A 20,047-nucleotide genomic window follows, 5' to 3' on the forward strand; every position below is an offset into this window, starting at 1 on the left:
TGTTGAAAATAGAATAAAATTTATTCCACTTTTTCCCTTATTAGTTATGTGATCTCTTAGGTTCCCTGTTACGGGGATACAAGGAAAAATTACTCTCTAAGTTTCTTAGAATACTAGATTTCTTGTAATATTGTGGTTATTGAAATTGAGACTTGTGATGCCTTTGATTCTTTAGGTGTAGATAGGTCACAAAACTTACAAGGAAGTTAAATTTACTACTAGTCTATTTTACTTTTTAAATAACTTTATATATATATGGTGTAGGTACTCAAGGCACTCAAGGTCTTCATGAAGCATTTTCAAGGACTCTGCATCATACCACCTTTCTAGGTAAAGATGGATTTGGTGTTAAAATAGTCCCTAGAAGAGATCCTAAGCCCTGCACCTGATGCAGAGCCTCCCACTATTCCCCTAGGAATCACAACTCAACTCTGGGATTCCTTTGTACTCTTGGAATCTACCCAAGGAATAAAACTCTACTAGGGTTCAAGAAGAGGTCTTTGACTTTTTAATACCTTTCCACAACTATATCTAAGAGGTTATAACTCAGTTCTTCAATTTTTCTTCAAAATGCCAACGTTGCTACCTATGCACCTAGTGTACCCTAGTGCCTCCAACATATCAAAACCTATCCTACGCTTCACACCATGACCACAACACCTTGGGTCATCTCAACACATCCCATATAACATGTTCCAACTCCTTGAAACCTCTCAACAACTCATCTCTTACACTTTGCCAATTTTGCCTATTTTAGGTTTGACTCAACTAGCCCTTGCCAGATAGTAATTCTTAGTTTTCTCCAAACTTTTCCATTGACCTTAGCAAACCATTTGGTGTTCCAAATAGCCTTTATCTCCTTCTAAAACATACCAAAATTTCAACTATAGTTTTTTTGGAAAGTATTTCTCAAATCTTGCTATCTCAGTTACATAACTAGGCCTAATTAGTGGCCATTTACAAAGAAACTCATATCCCCTTATTTTTTGGAACCTTAAAAACCTCAAAAAGTCTTGTAATATGACTCAAATGAAAGGATTTCAAATTTTTTTGGTCACTTTAGCATTTCTACATCCCCTTTCACCAAACCCTCACTTCTAGGCCCTTTGCCCTAGGGCTTTCCCAAAAACTCATCTCCCAATCTTTCTAGATCTTTTAAATGGATCAAACATACTTAAAATTATCCCAATAGATGATATCAAACATAAAAATTATCCTTGTTTGGATAAAACTCTTACTTCTCTACTTGGGGTAGTCACCCATGCCCATGCTCTTCACTACCCAACCAGTCTTTGGTTCTTTCTCTCTATCAAAACTCTTACCCTACACAAAAAATCATCTTATATACATTCATTACAGTCATAAAACCCTCTCCCAAAAGTTACATCTGTTGAAAATTTAGATGAAGTAACTAAGAGGGGAGGGGTGAATCAGTTACTACAAAAAAAATTCCAAAAATAAATCCCTTAGATGTCTTTACTTACTGCTGAAACATGGTAAATAGTGCAGGAATACTGTAACTCAGTAAATTAACTAATTATTGATCATCTAATATTCATAGTTATTATTATTCTTGCAAAGGTTTAAATAAATGAACATAAGAGACACCAGATTTAACGTGGAAACCCAATATGGGAAAAACCACCAAGTAACTAGTCACCAATTGTCACTCTTCTGAAGTGAGCCCTTTTAGGAGCCAACCTTGTTAAAGGGTACAATACACACTATTAGGTGTGACCTTGTTAGAGGATTTAATCACCCTATTAGGAGTGGTCTAGATAGAGGTCTTTAGAACAATTCAACTGAACTGTCACCTTGTTAGAGGATTTACAAAATGGCTATTAAACCAACTCTGTTAAGAGATTCTAGATTCACTGTTACAATGATTAGAAAGAAACAATGAGGTGACCTAAATGATATGCAACTTATCTTTTGCTGATTACATATCTCTATTCTGCTTTACTGGATCCTTACTGATCGAATACAACTTTGCAGCTCCTGTAGGATATCTAATCCTTCATCAAAATTCACTAAATATTTTCTTATTCCATCCTCATCCATATATTCATGTTCACACTTAAGTTCACAACTTGAATATCTAAATATATACCTTTCAGATTATCAAGTCAGCTCAAATATAAGTTACAACAACTAAAAAAATCATTACATCAATCGGCTATACAAAACAATTAAACTTAATATCAAAACAATAAAATCCTTCGCTAGCCAACCCAGCTCAATAACCACTGCTCCATAATGGTTTTCTAGTGTTAACCAAGTGAGGCTCGGTAAACACTGCAAACCCTGCAAAAATCCTTTAGAGACCAAGTGAACTCGGTTAGCACTGACCTTCCTTTGCTGACCTTGTGAGCTCAGTAGAAGCTAACTCTCTACCACATTTCCTTTGATAACTGAGTGAGCTTGGTAGATATTGACTTTTCTTTGTTAACCTTGGGAGCCTAGTTAACACTAACTTTGTGTTACAAAATCCTTTGATGCCCAAGTGGGCTCGATAAGAACTGACTTTACTGAGTAATGTTTAGGAATGTTCGATAGACACTATAAATTGCTTTGTTGATCATCTGAGCTCGATAGACTCTGTTTGATGACTGATATGACCTTTTTGTAACATCAAAGACAATACAAAATTAACAATTGTATCCAAAAACATGTACATCACAGATAGTGGGAGGGGTAAATCCATTAATCTAGCCTCAAAATAGTGAAGGATTGTCACATGATAGAGATAGATAGTGATGTAGAGCCAGAATAGGATTCTCAAGGTTTAGTTATGATGTAGAGCCTAATAGGATTCTCAAGGTTTCATTAATTCCATATGTTAGATCTACCATCATAGAATGCCAATTGTAATGGGTACTGACATGTATATGTGCACCTCATAAATCAATCTATCTATCACCATGGAGACTAGATATCTATGTATATGCTAGGATAGGTCAAATGGTCTAGCAAATTATGTTATTGATAAGTAGGCTTAGATATTTTTTCACAAGTCAAATTGTGATAGTACTAATGGAATTTGAGTGTGTAATTTTTTAGTCAATCTCATTATCCATGTTTCATGAGTAGTAGGACATAAGAACCCATCTCTCATGAGAGTAAATAGAACACTTAGCACTCATTGGATCTAGGTGGTTCTCATATAGTTGAGGTACATGGACTTCCTAAGATTTCACCCACCCCAGTACTACTCTTGCTTGAGCACACGTAACTATAAAGTTTCCTCTATGGTTAAACCCACTCTTCCTACAACACAATTTGCAAAACCTTCACCAAGTGTTGTTCCTTATGAGCCATTAATTAGAATTACCCTTAAGCTCATTAATTGATAAGTAGGAGACATTTCTACAAGAAGTCAAATTGTGATATTGCTATTAAAATTCAATTGTGTAGTATTTGAGACAAATTCATTGACCCATGTTTCATGAGTAGTGGTTTACATGAATTGATATCTCATGATAATGAATAGAAAACTTAGCACTCATTTTATGTAAATGATGCTTAGAGAGGTGAAGTACAAATACTTCTTAGGAGGTCACCCATCCTAGTAATACTCCAACTCAAGTGCGCTTAACTAAAAAGTTTCCCCCATGGTTAAAACCACTCTTCTTGCAACTCTATTTGTAAAAGCTTCATCAAGTGTTGTTCCTTATGAACCATTCATTGGTAATCCCCTTAAGCTTATTAATTAATAAGTAACATATATATTTCACAACATGTCAAATTGTGATATTTCTATCAAGATTCAACTATGTTGTTTCTGAGTCAAATTCATTGACCCATGTTGCATGAGTAGCAGTTTGCATGAACCCATCTCTCATGAGAATGAATAGAACACTCAGGACTCATTGGATTCCTAATTATCAATTAACACTCACCAATCCAAACAATACACTACACCACCCCCTTAGCTCCTAGAAGTAGTAATTTGTATGCCACATGCTAGTGATTGTCACAACACAAACCAACTAAATTGCAAATCCAAAATCATGCACTATTCCAAGTCTTCTACCATGCTTTATGCTCCCAAACCTTAATTCTAGGTCACCAACAAGTTATAACCAAAATATAGTAACAATACCTAACATATTTCTCTATCACTAACCTGCAAGTAGTCTTTACTAAAACATCTGTAACTTACTCAAATCATTACATAAAGTATTGCAATTGTAGACATAAGGTCTATACTCATCTTGCAACACATATCCAAGCTCACATATCCATGAATATTGTACACTATTTTTATTGTTCTAATAATTTACCTTAAAACTATTCATTTTGATAGGGTTTAGTTGGCCACTTAAAAGTAATGAAGCAGATAGTTCGATCCCACAATGAAAGGTGAGAGATTTGGCAGTTGGCAACTTTGTACTGGCCAACACTACAAGTTTCAACATCACCCGAGAAGGTGTTGCAAAATCAAAATAGAGTATGATCTTCAAAAAGTGAGAGAGATTAGTCTAGGTCTCTACAACATGGCCCTATAGGAATTGGAATCACATCCATACCTCACATGAGCTCCGAGGTATGCCCCATCAAAGATTGCAACTCTATGATGTTTAGTGACCTTAAGGGATGTTCCAGTTTGGCATGCTTGAGAACATTTGAGTGCTAAATGGGACAATAAAAGGTTGGGGATAAGGATTACCCAGCCACCCAGAGCTAATAGAGCAAACATTTTGATCACACGATGAAAGGTGAGAGAGATTTGGTAGTTGGCAACTTTGTATTGGCCAAAACTACAAGTTTTAGCATCACCCGAGATGGCATCACGAAATCTAAATAGAGTATGATCTCTAAAAAGTGAGAGAGGTTATTATAGGTCTACACAACATAGTCCTATAGGAATTGGAATTGCATCCATATCTTACATGAGCTCCAAGATATGCCTCATCAAAGATTACAGCACTATGGCATTTAGTGACCCTTAGGGACATTCTAGTTTGGTGTGCCCAAGAATGTTTGACTGCTCAATAGGATGGGACAAGGTTGGGGATAGGATTTACATGGCCACCCAGAGCTAACAGAGTAGATAGTTTGATCCCACGATGAAAGGTGAGAGAGATTTTTTAGTTAGCAACGTTTTACTAGCCAACACTACAAGTTTCAACATCACCTGAGATTGCATCACAAAATCAAAATGGAGTATGATCTCTAAAGAGAGAGAGAGAGAGGTTAGTTTAGGTCTCTACAACATGGTCCTAAAGAATTGGAATCGCATACATACCTCACATGAGCTCTAAGATATGCTCCATCAAAGATCACACCTCTATGGCATTTAGTGACCCTTAGGGACATTCCAATTTGGCATGCCTAAGAATGTTTGAGCACTGAATAGGATGAGACAAGGTTGGGGATAGGGTTTATCTAGCCACCTAGAGCTAACAGAGTAGATAGTTTGATCCCATGACGAAAGGTGAGAGAGATTTGGCAGTTGACAACTTTGTACTGGCCAACACTACAAGTTTCAGCATCACCCGAGATGGCATCGCAAAATCAAAAAAAAGTATGATCTCTAAAAAGTGAGAGAGGTTATTGTAGGTCTCCACAACATGGTCCTATAGAAACTAGAATTGCATCCTTACCTCACACGAGCTCTGAGATATGCCCCATCAAAGATCATAGCCCTATGGCATTTAGTGACCCTTAGGGACGTTCTAGTTTGGCATGCCCAAGAACATTCGAGTGCTCAATAGGAAAAAAAGAGTTTAGGGATAGGGTTTACCTGAAAAATTGGAGCTAACAAAGTAGATAGTTCAATCCCATAATGAAATGTGAGAGAGATTTGGTAGTTGGCAACTTTGTACTGGCCAATACTACAAGTTTCAGCATCACCCAAGATGGCATCGCAAAATTAAAATGGAGTATGATATCCAAAAAGTGAGAGAGATTAGTGTAGGTCTCTACAACATGGTCCTATAGGAATTGGAATCGCATCCATACCTCGTACGAGCTCCAAGATATACCCCATCAAAGATCACAGCTCTATGGCATTTAGTGAACCTTAGGGATGTTTTGGTTCAGCATGCCTAATAATGTTTGAGCATTGAATAGGACAAGAAAAGGTTGGGGATTGGGTTTACCTACCCACCTAGAGCTAATGGAGCAGCCAGTTCAATCCCATGACCCTTTTTCCAATAAGTTGCAAATTTGAGCAACTTTTACAACTTTCAACAATGCAACTTTGCATAAAAAGTGCAATTTTTACATTTTTTACTTGATTCCAATTCTGCAACTTGGAAAAGGTTCAGCAAAAATAAAATGACTTATTTCTAAATGCTTAGCCCTTCACCAATTCCCAAACTTCTGTAACATTGTCAACATTTTTGCAATTTTTTGCAATTTTTGACATCTTAACTCCTAGATTCCTAAAACTTAACCTAATGACCCTAAGGACCTTTATAACCTTCTAAGAAACCCAACCACTCCTAGGAATCACCAATCACAAGGAAAACCTATCATAAAGACAACTAATCACTAGTTTCTCTTGAGGGCATCACAAGGCTTATTTGACACAAAATCCCACAAATAAAAATAACAACTAGGGGTGACTTCCAAGCATGGAAAGGGTCTATTTAGGTCCAGAATAACATGAATCCAACATTAGATTCAAACTATGCAACTTTCATTGGCTAGTTGCTTCACAAACTCAAGACTAGGCTTGTAGCCTTGAACATGGAAAATCACAAACATATCCTCACAACCCAAAGAAAAGAATCACTAACTTGGATACCCTTTTCAGTTTTATACAACATATTAAAGCCTTGGGATCTCAAGAGAAGTATGCAGCAACTGAGTTTTTTAAGGCTCACTTAGGAATGTAGGCAATTAGGCATCCATTAACGAAGGAAGTACCCTACTCCTTGAGAAAAAATTCAATCCAAAAATTGCAACATGAGGGGGATCATTTCATATGATCACATACCGATTTCAAGCCTTGAAACCTTCTTTGTAGCAAGTTATGGAAGATGTTGCTATGAATTTGTAGCATGCACATGGATCTTGCATGCTTAGGGTATCAAGTTTTTCTCTTTAGCCTCATTCTTTTGAGCTAAAACCAAAAGGAACATAAAAAAAATTTTCCTAACATATATATGACCAAGGGTTGTTAATTTTCCATGGTGGAATCTCAAGATATGAGGGGAAATAGATGAAACCATAGGTAATGGCACAAAATGGGGACAACATTTAGTAAAATGGGAATATCTTGAGTTGTAGAGCGAATTAGAACCTCATTCCAAGTGCAACAAAAAGAAGATTCACAAAGCTATCCAACCATACTAGATATCCATACTTATTAGTGTCTCTTCAACATGAGAGGATGATATGACTTCAACATTGGAAGATGGTGTAGCTTCACAATTCAATTGTCTTCTTAAGTGGGATAGTCTCATTCGTTCTCTTTGTCTTTCCAATTATTTCTCTTTGTTTCTTTGTATCAGTGGTTCTTGATCCTCTTTAAAATTCAATTCTTCATTATTGTTTTGCAATTTTCTTTGTTCACGTAGTAGTTTCATTTTATCTCTTTTAATTGCCAAATCTCTCTCCCTATCTTTATTTGTTTGAGTTTTTGGTTTCTTCCTTGGCATGATGATGATTTCTACATGTCAAATTATTCAAACATATAAATTACTTACATTTTTAAATTAAAAATTATTTAAATACATATAAAAATTATAATTATTTGAATGAATACACAATATATATCAAACAACTTGTCAAATTTCTAACCATTTCAAAATAACATTTCTTTCAAACATACAAATTTCAATGAATTCACTATATATTAAACAACATGTCAAATTATAATCAAATTTGCATCTATATATCAACAAACAATATTTAAAATGGATTGCACTAACCTTTTCTATATAAGGAATATTCAAAAAGTCTTCAAATCACATATCCAATGATTGAATTTGGTGTTTGCTAGCTTCAAAAGTTTTAAAATAGTGTTTGCTATGTTGAAACCCATGATTTATATCTAAATAATAGAAAGCACAATAGACCAAAAGCAAAGAATGGATGAAATGGGCCCTAAAGTTGGTTTTTGACCATTTTTGGGTGATTTCACATAGTGCGTATAAACTATATCAAAACATATCACTCTCTATCCTCCCTACTCTCTCTCTCTCCCTACTCTCTCTCTCCTCTCCCATCCCCTACTCTCTCTCTTCCAACCCCTACTCTCTCTCTCACTCTCTCCCATCCTTTCACTCTGTCTCTCCCATCCTGTACTCTCTCTTTTCCACCCCCTACTCTCTCTCTCACTCACACTCTCTCCCATCCCTTACTCTCTCTCTTTCACAGACACACACACTCCCATCCCCCATCTCTCTTCTCTCCCATCCCCTACTCTCTAGATTTATCACACACTCTCCCATACCCCTCTCTCTATCTCCCTCTCCCTACTCTCTCTCACACTCTCTCCCATCCCCTAGTCTCTCTCACTCTCTCCCATCCCCTACTCTCACTCTCACTCTCCCATCTTGTTCTCTCACTCTCTGTCATCTCCTACTCTCTCTCACACTCTCTCCCATCCCCTACTCTCTCTCTCTCACTCTCTCCCATCCCCTACTCTCTCTTACACACACTCCCATCCCCTTCTCTCTCCCTCTCCCACCACCTAGTCTCTATCTCCCATTTGCTACTCTCTCTCTCTCTCTCTCTCTCTCTCTCTCTCAGGCTACTCTCTCTCTCCCCTCTCCCATCTCCTAAACTCTCTCTTTTATAGATACAGACTCCCATCCCATACTCTCTAGATCTCTCACACATACTCCTATTCCCCCTCTCTCTCCCCCTCTCCCACTCCCTCTCCCACTGCCTACTATCTCTCTCTCTCTCCCTCTCTACTCTCTCTCTCCCATCCCCTACTCTTACTCTCTCTCCCATCCCCAACTCTCTCTCACACTCTCTCCCATCCTTTCACTCTATTTCTCCCATCATGTACTCTCTTTGTCACCCCCTACTCTATCTCTCACTCTCTCCCATCCTTTCACTCTATCTCTCCCATCTTGTACTCTCTCTCTACCACCCCCTACTCTCTTACTCTCTCCCATCCTTTCACTCTGTATCTCCCATCTTGTACTCTCTCTCTACCACCCCCTACTCTCTCTCACACTCTGACACTCTTTCCCATCCCCTACTCTCTCTCTTTCATAGACACACACACTCTCTCTCTCATGCCCCCCCTCTCTCTTCTCTCCCATCCCCTACTCTCTAGATCTATCACACACACTCCCATCCCCCTCTCTCTATCTCCCTCTCTCTACTCTCTCTCACACTCTCTCCCATCCCCTACTCTCTTTCTCTCACTCTCTCCCATCCCCTACTCTCTCTCTCTCCCCCCCCATCCCATATGAGCTCTCTCTGTCACCCCCTATTCTCTCTCAAACTCTCATACTCTCTCCCATCCCCTACTCTGTCTCTCTGACACACATTCTCATTCCCCTCCACTCTCTCTCTCTTGCACTCCCTCCCCCACCGCCTAATCTCTCCCATCCCCTACTCTATCTCTCTTACACACTCCCATTCCCCCTCTCTCTCCCTCCCACTCCCTCTCCCACTGCCTACTATCTCTATCTCTCTCACTCTCTCCCTCTCTACTCTCTCTTGCATCCCCTACTCTCACTCTCTCTCTATCACCCCTACTCTCACACTCTCACACTCTATCCCATCCCCTACTCTCTCTCTTAGATGCACTTCCATCCCCCCTCTCTCTCCCTCTCCCACTCCCTCTCCCATTGCCTACTCTCTTTCTCTCCTATCCCCTACTCTCTCTATCTCTCTCTCCCCTCTCTCATTCCCTACTCTCTCTCTTTCACACAGACACCCATCCCCCCTCTCTCTTCTCCCATCCCCTACTTTGTCTCTCACTTGCTCTCCCTCTCCCACTCCCTCTCCCACCACCTACTCTCTCTCTCACTCTCACTCTCTCTATCTCTGCTCTCTCTTTTCTACCCCCTACTCTCTCACACATTTTCACACTCTCTCCTATCCCCTACTCTCTCTCTCTCTCTCTCTCTCTCTCTCTCTCTCTCTCTCTCTCTCTTACACACAGTTCCATCCCTCCTCTCTCTCCCTCTCCCACTCCCTCTCCCATTGCCTACTCTCTCTCAAGATACTCTCTCTTGAGCTACTCTATCTCCCCCTTTCCCATTCCCTACTCTCTCTCTTTCACACACATGTACTCCCATCCTCCTCTCTTACTCTCCCTCTCCCACTCCATCTCCCATTTCCTACTCTCTCTCTCCCCCATCCCATACTCTCAATCTCTCTCCCACCCTATATTCTCTCTCTATCACCCCTACTCTCTCTCACACTTCCTCTCTCTCCCATCCCCTACTTTCAATCTCTCTCCCCCATCCCATACTCTCTCTTTGCCACCCCTACTCTCTCTCATGCTTCCTCTCTCTCATCTTGTAATTTCTCTGCCACCCCTACTCTCTCTCACACTTCTTCTCTCTCCCATCTCATACTCTCTACCACCCGTACTCTTTCTCACTTCCTCTCTCCCATCCCATACTCTCTCTACCACCTCTACTCTTTCTCACTTCCTCTCTCTCCCATCCCCTACTCGCTCTCTCTCTCTCTCTCTCTCTCTCTCTCTCTCTCTCTCACTCTCTCTCTCTCTCTCACACACACACACACACACACACACACACACACACAGCCATTCCCCCCTCCCTCGCTCTCTCTTGCTCTTGCTTTGCATCTTCTATGCATTATTTAGGTCTCAATACTGTGTGGGCACTATAGTGTGCACACGCTATTGAGACCAAAATTTAAATACTTTGAATAGTGTGTGTGCACTATAGGGTGTACGTGCTATTGAAAGTTTTGCATTAAAATCAAGCCTAAGGCTTGGTTTTGCCTTGGAGATCCAACCCAAAGGTTTGGAGTTTATAAATAGGTCTAAGACATATTTTTCTTCAAACATAAAAAAAATGATTGATTTTTCTTGTGTGCTCTCCTTCAAGATTCCTCGTGGTTGGGCATCGATAAGATTAGGTTACATGACATTGTAGGTCTTTGTGTCAGCTATATAACCATATAATTTATTTTTAATTTGAACTATTTCAAGCCTTTCATCTATAATTTCTTTTGAATGTATGTTCATTTTTTGTCAAAAATCACCATGTACTAATTGGGCTATAGATTTTAGCTCATTCATCAAATTTTGCAACAACTTAGTTTTTTAGAAACTAGACTCAATTCTACACACTTTGAAAAAAAAAAATTTTGATTTTAGATTAGTTTTCAATTATTTCTAAGGGGAGCATACAGATATTTCATATTTTTGAGATGTGTCTAGTTAAAAAATTCATTTGAAGAAAAATACACATTATAAAATTACCTGAAAAATCTCGGATAAACTACAATGTTAAGTAATTTTTTACTAGAGCGATTAAAGAATTTTTTTTTTTAAATTTAAAATTTTAGGGGGGCCACACTTTGTATTGTGTTATATTTTTTTGGAATAAACAATACCACTTTTTGTGGCCCCCTTTTTTGAAGACCTAAAACTAAACCATTTTGGAAAAAAAATTAGTAGTTTAGAAACTAGATTCAAAAGACTACAACTTTTGTTTTTGTCATATCTTAAAATTTTGAGCGTAACTATCTTCAAATTCTTGTTGAAGTTTAGAAATTGCTGATTTTAGGAAAAAGGGTGTCCACTTATACCCCCCTTTTGGCACCACAACTTGGTGCACTTACCCTAGACTCCATTTTCTTTGCATTCTCCAATTCCTTCTTCAATTCAAGGATTATTTTTGCAATTGACTCCTTTTTTTTCATATTCTCCAATTGCTTATTCAAATTGTGGATTGTGTTTGCACTAGACTCCTCTTTTTTCTTCTCATTCCCCAATTCATTTTGCAAATTCTAGACTCCTCTTTTTTCTTTTTATTCTCTAATTCAATCTTCAAATTATTATTTTTCTTGATAGCAAAGTCCAGATTAGTTTTCAATTTATTGCTGACCATTGCACTACTCTCTGTACACTTGAACAACTATTCAGTAGAGGCTTTTTCATGCTGAAGTCTTTTTTGAGAATCATTCAATTCTTTTGTCAAATTTTGCACTTGCTCATTCATCTTTTCTTGCTGGACAATTTCCTCTATAGGAGAAGAATTCTTTATCCTATTTTGCAGTTCTTTGAACCTATTGTCTGTTGTTTTCTCCTTGGCCTTCACATTATCAAGGTCTGCCTGTAACTTTTCTATTTTCTTTGTAAGCCTTTTTTTTTCTCTCTCCACTTTCAAAAGTGTAGAGTAGACCATTTTGTTGCTCTCTTTTGATATATTGATTTTGCAAATATTTTTCACTTTTGACAAATCCATTTAAAGACTACTAACTTCTATATCATTACGATTTATTATATTTTCTGGTGGATTATTATCTCTACCTAGAGGCATAACATCCATGAAGTTCATAATTTCATTTTTTGGATCATATGTTGGAACTATTCTATTAGTAGATCCCTGACATTCAACAACTACATCACTTTTCAAAGTCTTTATAATTTTCCTATTTCTTTCACTTGTCTGTTCAAACTTTGATGCAAACTCATTCAAACTAAAATTTGGATTCGCTGACACAATTGAGTGTTTGAAAAGTGAATTATCAGTTGTATCGTTGTATGCTCCTCCAACTCTAGTTAAGCTTACTCCACCTACAATTGTATTTTTAGGATTGCCAATAGACTGAAGATGGCCCATTCCAAATCTTGGCATTTTAGAACTATTTTTTGGGTTTTGTATAGAAGCTACTAGTGCATAATGTGAAGTAACCGCTGACATTTTTGGTGGTGTAATTGTCATAACTTTTTTCTTTTTTGCACAAGGTTCATCCATGCTAGTGCCAGTGCTAGTGCCAGTGGGATCAACTACAATTGGATTTGAAGATTTAACAAATAATGTGTTGTGATGACCTTTAGAAGTAAAAGTATAATGTTTTTTGCCCTTTCTATATGAATCATCTTCAATCTTAGAGAGTCTAATGATTGGATTGCATCCTCTTTTTGGGTGGGTTTGGTACTGAAACTAGATTCCAAATCCCTTCACCACCTATACCAATGGGCCCTATACACACATAACCCATTCTTTGTATCATAGTTGCCCCTTTACTATATGTTTGTTTAATAGAATCACTCATTTGAAGTTTAAAAATATCTCTGCCCTTGGTTGACCCAAAATCTTAAATACCTTAAATGTTGGCATCAGACTTGAGGTCCTTCTATCTTTCATTATCACTGTCACTGCCAAAATCATATTGTATAGTTGGATGCTCTTTATTCCAATAATAATTGAAAAGGTCATCCTCCTCAATTTTATCAAAACCAGCTGATGTCCTTGGTTCACCCAAAATTTGCCTCATTTTCCAAAAGTTAGTCATCTTGGTTTGACACCACAAAGCAAATGCACATGCCTCTTTAATTGCTTTCAGCATAGACCTCTTAGAAGGTTTAGATGCTTTCTTATAGAAATTTAAGTATGTCAAAGGCTCTTATTTGTGCAATGTTTTGATTTGGGATGAAAATTCTTGCATTGAACTATTATTCTCTATTGCATGTTCTCCATCTCTTTCTTAACCTCATCCCACGAATCCTTGTTTTTTAACTTTTCTATCAATGGCATCTCTTGGTGTTGATATTTTCTTGTAGAGTTCCCATTAGAAATAAGCCTCATTTTTATTATGTTCAGTGGTTCATAATTTTAGTGACTAAAAAAATCAAAGCCAAAAAAATTACCAATTCATTTTCCACTTTGAAAGCCTTTCTCTCAAATGTGAGGCCTCCAATTGTGAAAGGAAAGGAAGGAAATATTGTTTTCTTTTTTTGTCCATTGAAAAGTTCATCTACGCTCTCCATCTGACATACATCTTTCAGTGCAAAAACCCTTTCTATAACATGCATTGGAAGTTTGCAGGGTTCAATCACTGAACTGTAAAACCTTAAGACAATGTACTCTTCCATGAAGAACTAGTTAGCCAATTGAATCTGACTTCCTAGTTGAATGCAATCTTTACAAGATAGGCAATCTAGGCATCGAACTACTTGTGACTTTTTGGTAAATATGTGCCAAAAAGAAGTTTACAAAATGGTTGTAGTTTTTATTTATAGCATTCATCCTCATCTTATGTGTCCATTCATATACTGGACTTGGAAGTCTTTGATTTCTTTTGGGTTTTCTCATCAAACTTATAGACCTCAATATCAAGTTTTTTGTTCTTTATCTCAAATATTGGGTGATGCATTGCTAAAAGAAGGTAGCATAAGTAACTTGTGAACCTAAATGTCTTTGTCTTACATGTAGTTGTACTTTTTTTAATCATTAGTAATTGTCATTACATAAATTCAACAATGTGTTGAACAAAATTATATCTTACATCTACTTTCTCAACTAAGTGACCTTGATGATGGATATTATAAATCATTTCAAGAACACTAGCCCCCACTTCCTTATTACTATCCAATCTCAGAAAAAATGATAACAAAGAAATAGTATTTTGAACCCATGGCACAAAGATATCATACTAATAAGGAGGCTTATGGTCTATGTCTATTGTAACACTAGTAGAGGACTTTGAGTTTTTTAAACCCTTAATAAATGAATCTTGAAAAACTCTTTCCAGTTTGTCATAAGCCTGTCCTAGTTTATCCAAATCAATGCTCTTGTTAAAGCTTTATGGTTTAAACCCTAGCCCTAAGTCTAATAGAGTGAAAAATTCACACTCAGTTATGGATAAAATTTTCTCCTAAGTGTTTTGGTTTACAATTGTCTTTCTATTTTCATCATAATTCTGAGAACATAGCATTACAATTTCAGGGCAATGGAATGCTTTGGGTACAATGAGGTTTGCTAATCTAGTAACCAGAGTAGCTAGTTTATTTGTATGTGCACAAATACTGTTGTTATATTTGTAATAATTTCTCCCCTTTAGTGTATCTTTCAACTTATTAAACAATGAATGTCTAATTCCCATGATTCCAAAATCTCCATGGATAACAGGATCAAAAATATCATGATATTCATCGGTGAAACCTGCAGTTTGTAGCACTTGCCTGAGTTCTACAATGTGTTTCTTTTCCTTTATGCTTGTACTCATATAGGAGGTTTTTGACTTTGTTTTTCCCATGCCTACTACTGATTATTACACAAAATTCTTCTTCGAGCCCTATTTAAAATAATTGTAAAGTGTAAACCTAAGAGAATTAAAATCAAGATTTATATTGCTACAAATTGCAATGAAAAAAGTTTTTAAAAAATTAAATACCTAGAATTAAGATTGGATAATTGGTGTTGTCGTTTGATGTTCAAGTTTCACATTTTCGGTCTTCATAACACAAAATGAAATTTTTCCAGTATTTGAAAATTTGAAATTTGAAAACCCTATTGTATTGGACTTGACTTGGAGAACTTTCAACTTCATACTCTAAAAACATAGAGGGTTAATAGTTAAAAGTTAAAATGAAAGTATTAAGTAATTAATGGTTTTAGGTACTTTACTAATAATATGTACAATGTACATGTAAATGACATAAACTTTAAAGAGTCAAGACTCAATAATTTAGTAATGGACATAACAATAATAATAAATAGTAAAAATTTATTACATTAATATATATTTGAATAATTTTTTTCATTTTAAATAAACTAATTGGCAAAAATCAAACTTAATTATCGATATGATTTTTGGGTCAAGACTCAATTTGTGAAATGCTATCGTTGTTGACAAGAGTCATCTAGAATCATGACACATGTCAATCATGATACTTGTCAAGGACAAATGTCATGATTCTAGATGTTTCTTGACAACAACGATAGCGGACCCAAATTTTACCTAAAATTCATCCCAGGTCATTCCCATTCACGTTGGCATTGATTTTCCTTTTACTTAACAATCATGACGTCCTAAGTCAAGATTAAGTAATAATTTGTTTAAAAGACTAAACATAATTATTAATAAATTAATCGAGTCTTGGCACTTAATTGAGCTTTACAATGACCAGACACATGTTACAATTTCAGATGAATCTAGGTGCATGGGAAAACATTCCCCAAATTGGCCCGAAATTCATCTCGGGCTATTGATCTTTCTTTTAGTCAATGGTCGAGATTTCAGGTAGAATCTTAGAGTACATGTGTCTCAATATTGGGTTAATTTAATTATTTGTATTTAAAAAAATTATATATTTTTTATTTTCTATTATAGAAATGATTTTCTTTTGTATCATAAACTTTTTATTATAAAGATGATATGAAAAATTTAATGAAGATATATTAAATTTTATAAAATAAAATTGGTGCAAGATATGAAACAAGTGCCATTAGTACTTGCCTTTAGTTTTTTATATAAATCTAAGTTAAATTTAATAAATTTATTATAATATATAAAATATTTTAATTAATAAAAATATTATATAATTATATATTTTTATAATGATGTTAAATTAAATTTAAACTTTATTCATAAATATAATTATTGATATATATGCTCTATTACATATATCATATGGTTATAATTGTATTATATGTTCTATTATATAATAAATAATTATAATATAAAAATAATAGTATTTTTATAATAATAATAAATCTTAAATGATTATATAATATAAGTAATATTATTTTTAATTGAATGACAAAAAACATATTATAATTTATAAAAAATATTAATGTTAATGAATCACATTGAAAATGAAATATTTAGCCCTTGGGCCTAAGCCTACCGTCAAGTACTAATAATAAATTATGATGACAATAGTTTAATTTAAATAAAATTAAAATTTATAAATATAATCACAAATGTTATATTTGTATTCATATTTATTATTTAGTTTCAAAATTAATATGTAATATAGTTTAATTATCTACAAATTATTATCACGTATTGATAACTGTGATAATTGTTTATAAACATAATTATTAATAATATTAACCACGTCTTCCAATTAGTGGACATGTGTCATGATTCCGAATGAATCTAGGCATATGGGAAAACATTCTCCAAATTGGCTTGAAATTCAACTCAGGTCATCGATCTTTCTTTTATGTAACAGTCAAGATTTCAGATAGAATCTTCGAGTACACATGTCCTGATTTTAGGTAGAAATAGACTTTATCTTCAATCTTATAAAATTTGGCCCGAAATATAAGTAAAGGATTTTCTTTTCTATTATAGAAATGATTTTCTTTTCTATCATTAACTTTTTATTGTAAAAATGAAATGAAAAATTCAGTGAAGATATATTAAATTTTATAAAATAAAATTGATGCAAGATATGAAATAATAATAACAATAGTTTAATGTAAATAAAATAATTACAATTTAAAAATATAATTACAAATGCTATATTTTTATTCATATTTATTATTTAGTTTCAAAATTAAAATGTAATATAGTTTAATTATCTATAAATTATTAACATATATTGAAAATTGTGATAATTGTTTATAAACTATTCTTCATCATTTAAAAGATTTTATAATGAAAAAAAGTTAGGAATAGTTGACAAGATAGGTATGAAATATAAATTTGACACATAAATTATCAAAATTATATTTAACTTTGTTAAGGGTATAATCTTTAGTTTTTCTTGAAATTTGCTATTATTGCTCCATTTGTTTTAACCAATCAGATTAAAGAAAAATAGTTTTAGAAATTACAAAACTTTTTATTAGATAATTTTTTATTGAACAATTTTTTACTATAAATAGTTAATCAAATATATTATCTGAAACCATAAAGGGAATTGGGATTATTGAGACCCTTTTTTTGTTTCTAAGTTCTAACTTTATAACTATTAACAGTTAATTATGTAGTGCCTCTCCCATTTGACTTATGTAAGTCATCCTGATGGATGCAACCTTGTTGATCTTTTGTTGTGTTGGATCATGATTGTGACCATGAGTGGTCTACACCATTGAGGTGTTTGGATTTTTGTTTCTATATCAGTTGCTTTGTTTATGCTTTGACTAATTTATGAGATTATGATTTGATTTATGGTTCACTGAGGTTTGTGCCAGTGCTTACCAAGATTGATGTGGTATCATGAAGTTGTTCCGTGATTACCCTGAGATGTGTGCATAGATTGCACTATGTACTATTACCATGCTACACTGGACTAGGTTCCTATAGCAGTGGGTGGTCATTTTTATGACTGTGTTTACTGATGTGTTTTAAGTGCCTTATTAATGTTATTTAAAAAATAATTATTAAATACTTAAGTAATTAAAATGGATTGTTCATGTTGGATTCTTTGGTTTTGTGCTGCAGACATTTACCTTGTTATATTTTGATCTATGAGATATCTGTTACTTATGTGATGTTTTACATTTGAGATGACTTGAGGGTCAGATGTTATACTTTGGTTTCAGTATCATAGGTTTTAGACTACTATGTTGTTCAGTTGATCATATTGCATGATGATGCCATTTTGAGATGACAGTGTGTTTTATGATGATATCTGGTTATCTAGTATTTGGACATACCTCTAATTATGTTAGGTGATGGATTCAATGCTATGGTTATTTACTTCATTCCTATGTTGTTATGCTTTATGCGAACGTAAGTGATGTAAATAGATTATTTTAATATAATTAAATAAATGGTTAAATTAGTTGATTTAATGCATTTATTACTTTGGCTATCTTATTATATGAAATTGCACTTGATCGTGTTGTTTAGTGTGTAGGATTTATATCCTTAGTAGTGGCACATGTAGTTAGTGATTTAGCCATTCATATTTTACCAATGTTGTCTTTGTATGGTCGATGTATCCCTATTTTAATTATTTAATTAAACTTTTTAGTGATTATTAAATCCAAACTCATTTGCATTATGTGATTAGACTAGTAAGCATGTCTGTGCAACTAGAAGTTCGCATTGTCGTGAAAGTTATTAAGGAAATTTATGTGTTTTTGAGTTTTCAGGCTTTTTAATTGATTTATTTTAATTTTTGGCAGCTTTTTCATAAATGAATTCCTATTTCTAGGAATAACCTATTTTCATTTGGGTCGATTCGGAGTTTAACTAGGTTGGCTAGTTATTTTTCCTAATCGATTATTCACTTGAAAAGTGAATAAATATCCAAAAAGGAATTTAATTCCTCACTTCTCACTTTTGAATTAGAAAGTTGGAGAGTAAAACCTAAAATCCTCTTCATGAGGATTTACTATTTTGTTCGTTGTGGGAGCTATGAGTGTGGGATCATCACGAGGTTGAGCTCATTGGATCTAGCTCAGGGAAACTTTGGATTGCTGCAATTTTCAGCCACTTCTGTGCATTTTCTATTTTCTAGTTCAGATTCTCGTTTTACCCTTTTGGCTGTGAGGTAGGGCTTTCCTATTTTATTATTTTTGCTCCATTTCTGCTCCATTTTTGCTTCTATTTTTGGTAGCCATTTGTTTGGAGGTTGAGAACTAGTGTTCCCCTCCATTTCTATATGCTAGTTCTACCCAGTTGGGCAGGTACAAACATTTCCTTGTTTTTGAAATGAGGGTTTTGGATTTTGCACTGTTATGCTGGCCATTTTTGCATATGGTGTTCAATTCCATTTATTTTTAGATTTTTGGAGTTTTCATACCCAAAGGCCAACTGGGTTTTAATTTTGAAGTTTTCTCAAATTTTGGTGTTTTTACCTCATTTTGTGTGCCGCCGTATTTTCTTAGGTTTTCTTGGCACAAGGTGGGTTGTGGACTTGGATGATCCATTTGGATATCAGTCAACCCAATATTGCACTTTTATGTTACTTTTGGATGCGTGTTGCACCCGTACTCCTGACTTTGTGTTTGGTTGAGTGATTTTATACCTATTATTATTTCTTTGAGACCTTTACTTTTGTTTCGTGAATGCTAAGATTCATATAGAATCCATACTCTTGGATTGAGGCTGCTTGAGTGAGTTCATGATGTGTGGTCTTGTAACATCATTGGGATTCATGTAGAATCCATACTCTTGAATTGAGGCTGGTTGAGTGATTTCATGATGTAGGGTTTTATTGGCTTTGGGATTCATGTAG

This window comes from Cupressus sempervirens, chromosome 1 (assembly GCF_028749045.1).
Source record: "Cupressus sempervirens isolate cs-2001-9-10 chromosome 1, ASM2874904v1, whole genome shotgun sequence".
In the NCBI taxonomy this organism is placed as follows: Eukaryota; Viridiplantae; Streptophyta; class Pinopsida; order Cupressales; family Cupressaceae; genus Cupressus; species Cupressus sempervirens.